A 6844-nucleotide genomic window follows, 5' to 3' on the forward strand; every position below is an offset into this window, starting at 1 on the left:
ATTATGAACCGATAGTGAATGCCCTTTCATTTGATCCATATTGGGGAAGGAATGAGGATGTATCTAAAGAAGAAGAATATTCTGATGTGCATCAAAGGAGAGAGAATTTGCAATATAGTATACAACAGGTTTTTTTTAATGATGATAAAGATATCCCTACTTTGAGAAAATTGTTTCAGAAGGAAGCAGTGCCTTCTTTGAGAAACTTGATTGAAGAGGAGAAGAAAGCCTTCACTATTATAGCTATGGAACAAGTGAAAAGCAATTACCAGCTGAGAAATAGGAATGTCAACAATGAGCAGGGTAAGTCAGCAGGTATTTTCGCTAAGGTAACAAAATTAGGTGGAACGAGTAATGATACAACCAATGGCATAGATGCAAGTACCAAAAAAGAGAAAAAACCAGAACAAACTAAACAAATGGAAATGCCAAAGATGGTCAAGCCAGTGGAGAAAAAACAAATCAGTAAGCCTTCTTCAAACTATGGAATTTTTATGTCTCAAGCGTTGTCTCAGGTAAAACATTTTATGCCCTTGCTTGAAGTGATGAAATTTATATAATATAAGGATGACACCTTTAAAATTATATCAAATGTTGGTGATCTAAGTAAAGATGCTTGTAAGTTAAAAGAGGATCCTCTAGTGATTTACTTAGGCACATATATCACAAAAAACCTCACACAAGTTGATCCATTCTATTTGACATTGTTAATTAACAATAAAATGGTCAAGAACTGTATGATAGATTTAGGAGCAATAGTGAACATCATGCCTGAAGATGTCATGAGAGAGATAGAGATGCGTGTTGATGCACCTTATGGTAAGTGTTATGCCATGGACAACAGGTCTATACCTGTGGTGGGTATCATGAAAGACGTAGAGTTCAGGTTTCTAGCTTGCCCAGATACCACATATAAGACAGATATCATAGTGGTGCAAGTTCCTGCAAACTATAGAATGTTGTTGTACAAGAAATGGTCAAATTTGGTGGGTGGTCATGTTTAGCTCGATCTATCCTATGCTACTATTCTAGTAGAAGGGACAATGGTGAGGATAAACAAAGAACCAAGATCTCCATACCTCATAGAAGAGGTTGATCCTGATGAAGTGACTTGCTTTTGCCATTCTGATATGGACAACTTTCAGGTAAGTATTTCTAAACCTTTAGAAATCAACAAAGTTACACAAATAGTTAAACGAAATGAAATTTTAATTTGGAAATTATACTTTGATGGTGCGTGTAGTAAGGAAGAAAACAGAGTAGGAGTTGTACTTATTTGACCTAATGATTTTTTTTTTAAATACTCTTTCTTGTTAACTTTTGAGTGTACTAAATATGTTGCTGAATATGAGGTCCTCTTATTAGGACTTAAAATAGCAAATAAACATGGCATTAAGTTACTAATGGCTTATGGTGATTCGTAATTAGCTATTTCACAAGTTAGAGGCAAATTTGCTGCAAAAAATGAAAAATTAAGAAACTACACGAATGAAGTTTGGGATTGGATTGAACTATTCGATGCTTTCTCCAGCATTTGGACAAAAAAATCCAATAATATTTGGGCAGAATTCATGGCTAACTTGGCTATCAAGTATAATGACATCCCTTTGGATGATATTACCCAAGTAGAAATCAAGACCAGACCGTCAGTGCCTGACAATGTAAAAAGTTGGCAAGTTTTTTATGATGACAAGGATTTGCTAAAATTCTTATTTTGTGAAGATCAGTATGAGCACCAGCAGATTGATTGGAATGGACTTGTGGAGGACAAGGATGGAAAAGAAACTATACTTGGGCAAGAGGTATTGCAGCTAAAAACAAATAAAATTCCAAAAGGATTGATAAAGCTTGAAAGAATGTTTGATTATAAAGATGTAGTGAATTTCAGACCTAATTCAGGAGGATGTGAGGATATTGAAAAAATAAACTTGGGAAGTGAAAGAAACCCAAGAGAAGTATGTATTGGAAAAAAGCTCACACCAAAAATCAGAACATAATTGATTAATCTATTGAGGAAGTATAGGCATGTCTTCGCTTGGTCATATGATGACCTTAAATCATATAGAGAAGATTTGTTCCAGCATGAGATACCTTTAAATCCTGATACAAAACCTTTCAGACAGAAAAAAAGGTCGATAAACCCTACTTTGGCTCCTAAGATGAAGGAGGAGTTGATGAAAATGAGGAATGTTGGTATTATTGAGCCTATAAGGCACTCAACATGGGTATCCAATTCGGTCCCAGTCACAAAAAAGAGCAGTAACATCAGCCTGTGTGTGGATTTCAGAAATTTAAACATTTCATCCTTGAAAGATAACTATGCTTTACCTAACATGGAGGCTCTTTTGCAAAAAGTCACAGGGAATGAATTGTTATCTATGATGGATGGCTTCTCGGGCTATAATCAAGTCAAGGTTAGGGAAGCAGAAAAGTTCAAAACTGCTTTCACTATAGCTTGGGGTACCTATGTCTATGCTAGGATGCCTTTTGGACTGACAAATGCAGGAGCTACATTCCAGAGGGATATGGACGTGGCCTTTGAGGGTATGATTGATTATATCTTGGCAGTGTACCAGGATGATATGACTACTTATTCTAAAAAGGTAGAAAATCATTGTGATGATCTAGGAAAGATTTTTATTAGAGCATTGGAATATGGAATATGTCATTTTGGGGTTACTGAAGGAAAATTGTTAGGTCATATTGTCTCAAAAGATGGAGTGAGAATTGATCCAGAAAGGATTGCTTCTATTGATAAAATTCAAATCCCAAAAATTGGTAAAGCAATTCAATCTTTTTTCGGTCAAATCAACTTTGTAAGAAGATTTGTTTCAAATTTCTCTGAAATCATAAAGCCTATTTCTAAAATGTTGAAAAAGGGTGTTGAAATAAAATGGACCAATGAAGCTCTTGAAGCCTTTGTAAATATAAAAAGAGCCATCAAGGAAGCCCCTTTGTTAAAATCACTTGATTTCTTAAACCTTTTCAAGTGTTTTCGTTTGCCTCATTCCATAATATTGTTGCTGTCATGTTACATCATGAACAACCAGTGACAATTTTTAGCAAAACATTGCAAGCATCCGAATAGAATTATGATTTAAATGAAAAACAAGCTTATGCTCTTGTGAAAGCTGTGAAATCTTTCAGACCCTATCTAGTGGGTGCCACCGTCATTGCCTATGTACCAAATTTTGTTGTTAAAGACATCTTTAGACAATTAGAAACTACTAGAAGGAGATGCAAAAGGATAAAACAGATCCAAGAATTCAATATTGATATACAAATCACAAAGTTGGTAAGAGGTCAGGGTTTGCCAAAATTGATGGCAGAGTCCAAGCTTGAAGCAGCACAAGTAAATCAGGTAGAGTTGGAAGATGTACAAATTAGCATTGAGAGGTGTCCTTGGTATACACATATTGTATATTATTTGAAATACATGAATTGTCTGGATAATTTAAATGATAGTTAGAAGAGAAATTTAAAGCTTCAAACATCTAGGTATGTATTACTTAATGGAGATCTATACTAGAAAAATAGAGATGGTGTTCTTTTATTGTGTCTAGATGAGTGTCAAGCATCTATTTTTTTAAAAGATTTACATGAAGGTGTATGTGGAGGCCACTTCTTAGTTAAAACCACTACTCATAAAATTCTTAATACTGGTTATTATTGGCCTCAAGTTTTCAAGGATTGTCATACTTATATCAGAAAATGTGAGGCTTGTCAAAAAATTTCAGGGAAGCTCAAGTATAATGGAGCCATTCCTCTCAGACCCATGCATATAGAGGAACCATTCCAGATGTGGGGTATTAACTTCATAGAAGAGATAGAAAAAAAATATAGTGGTGGGCATAAATGGATTTTGGTGGCTACTGATTATTTTACTAAGTGCGTTGAAGCCATTCCCACAAGACAGGCTACCAGCAAAGTTGTGATAAAGTTTCTTCTAGAAAAAACTAGATTTGGGGTGCCTTGGAAGATTGTGGTAGATAATGGGATGTGTTTTAGATCCAATGCGATCTTTGATTTCTGTGAAAATTATGGCATCACTTTGTCCTATTCATCACCTTATCATCCCCAAGGAAATGGACAAGTAGAATCCAGCAATAAAAACTTGTTGAAGATTATCAAAAGGATGCTGGGTAATAATAAGAAGGCTTGGGATTCAAAATTGGTCTTAGCAGTATGGGCTAATAGAGTGATAGTTAATAAGTCCATAGAATTTTCTCTGCATGAGCTTGTATATGGTAAAGAAGCATGATTACCCTTGTATAATTTGCTCCCAATTTATAAATTTGTTACAGAGGAATTTTTTAGAAGAAGTAAAATTTATGGGGACAGATTGATGGCATTGGCTAAGTTGGATGAATGTAGAAAAGAAGCTTCGGAAAGAAATCTACAAAGACAACAAATGGTAAAGGCTTTACATGAAATGAAAGCATATGATAGTTCATTTGAGGAAGGAGAATGGTTGTTAAAGTGGAATGCCAAGGATCAGGATAAAGGGAAGCATGGAAAGTTCGATGCGATTTTTCTAGGACCTTTAATCATTTAAGAAAAAAGTGGAGAAAAATCTTATTACTTGTAGGATACTAATGGTCAGGTGTAGGAGTTCCTGGTTCATGCTCAGTATCTTAAGCATTTCTTCTCTTGATGAGAAGGGAGTACTTTTGTATCATAATGGTTTAAGTTTCTTTTTGCTTTCTGTTTTCAATTTTTATTTTGGTCTGCTCTCTAGAGATAACTAGGATATTTGTATGTCCTTAAAGAGAACATACATCCCCAGAAAGAGCCACTATTAGCACATATCTTTATGAAACATTTTGTGCTATATGGAGGCCTTATTCCTATTATATGAGCATTTATTGTTGGTTTGCATGTGCAGGAACCTTACTAGAATGGGCAAAGTTTTCTAAGGATCAACTATTTTAGGAGTGTCAATGTATCACTTGGGCACACTAAGGGCATGCACTAAGTACAGACTGCACAAGGAATCCAATATGGGAGAATTTCTCAGTGGAGAAATCATTATGGTATAATCTAAGGTTGTTTTTCAGTATGTATCAGACCCCGTGGGATAGCTGGGATCACTATTATTCATGGTGGATGGTTCATTTTTTCAAAATTGCAAAATTTCAATTATCAGCATAAGTAGTCCCGATGAAACAACATTGGCAAGCAAAAGAAGGATTATCGGCATGACATATACCGATAAATCAGAAGGCAGATTCATTGGAGCACTTAAATAATATTCAGCACGGTGTGCGCTCTTGGAAAAGTCATACCATTGGGGTAGCTTGTTCCGATGAGGTAGAAGGAGGTTGTTTTCTATCGACATGTATCGTCTTATCAGAAAAGTGTAAAAATTTCTATACCAATAACCTATGAGGTTGTTCCGATGAAAAGGAAACACAGATCAAGGACTTATAGCATCGGGAGATCGAAAATAGTGAAAAAAATCTATCCTGATACATGATGATTGAAGGGAACTGAAGGCGGGTCCATCAGAGAAAAAGACCATATCGGGATAGTGCAAAAATAGTTAGGTCGATCCCTGATGACATGGAGAATTGGAAGGTGGAACCATCGGTATTACCTATACCGATAATGTAGACTTGGAGGTATAAAGCATAAAAGTGCGTCGGAGTAACATCAGGACTTCGCTAGAAATAGAAAAAGGCTATTTCGACCCCCAATGAAGAGAAAAGCTGCTGCGGGGATATCGGTGTGAATTATACCGATAAGGTAACATGAAGTGAAGACTCATTGGGATATCGGGAGGAGAAGGTTTATGCTATGCCGAATTCTGATAGGACTATTATGGCAGATGTTGAGTTGCAAGGAGTTCTTCGAGGTGAGTTATGTTGATAATGCAGGAAGCTTAGTCAGAATGCATATTGAAATGTTGAGGTCATTGAGGCATTAGAGGGACATAAAATGAACTATGCCAATACCCGATGGGTTAACTAAAAAAATCGAAGGTGGGTGTATCAGGGAGAGATATACCGATGGATCATGAAAACAAAAGCAAAGCTGAAACTGAAGGAGTATCCATCAGGATAGGAGAAAAATTAAAATCTCGAGACCTGATAAGTCAGTCGAGATAGCTTGTGCTGATCAGAAGGTAAGAAGAAGTAAAGTCATAAGAAACAGCGCCAAACAATTGAATCATTGGGAAAAGTCTTGCCGATTAGCCATTGAAGGTCTTGATGCGAAAAACTAACAAGATGGCTTCCATTAAATGCATCCATTGGGTAGGTCTGATGCCACATGAAGTAGCTCCATCAAGATTGTAGTAATTAAGTACAAGATTAGACTCCTTGGGGATACAAAGCTAGTGTTGCATAATGACATTTCGCACAAAGTTATTGCAGAAGTTATAAGGTGTTCATTGAAAAATATTTTTAGTTGCTGAGCATATAGAAAAGAATTTGCAGACATGGAAGGGTCAAGATCAAAAGGGAAGCAGAAGGTCATTGAAATATGTATTGAAAGGAGCTAGGTCACTCAGAGCTAAGGTGGATTTGCCTATTCGTGACCAGCTAGAAGACAGATACAGAGAAATTGGAGATGTATTGACAATAGTGCGAGAGCACGAGCTGTTTCTTTTCCATTACTTCTGTAGGGATGAGCCCATGCTGATTTCAAACCCATGGAGTACTGGTTTAGGTAAACTCATGGTACCTAATGTCTTTGTAAATATTGATTTATTGAAGCTCCTGGTAAGACATTATGATACAAACAAGCGGTGCATTATTTTGCCCGACAGGACCGCTTTAGTTCACTTTGTAGTAGCCATAATTTAGGAGATTTTTGTAGTGGATCTTGAGGTGAATGTGCCCTT

The sequence above is a fragment of the Cryptomeria japonica genome, chromosome 3, assembly GCF_030272615.1.
Source record: "Cryptomeria japonica chromosome 3, Sugi_1.0, whole genome shotgun sequence".
Lineage (NCBI taxonomy): Eukaryota > Viridiplantae > Streptophyta > Pinopsida > Cupressales > Cupressaceae > Cryptomeria > Cryptomeria japonica.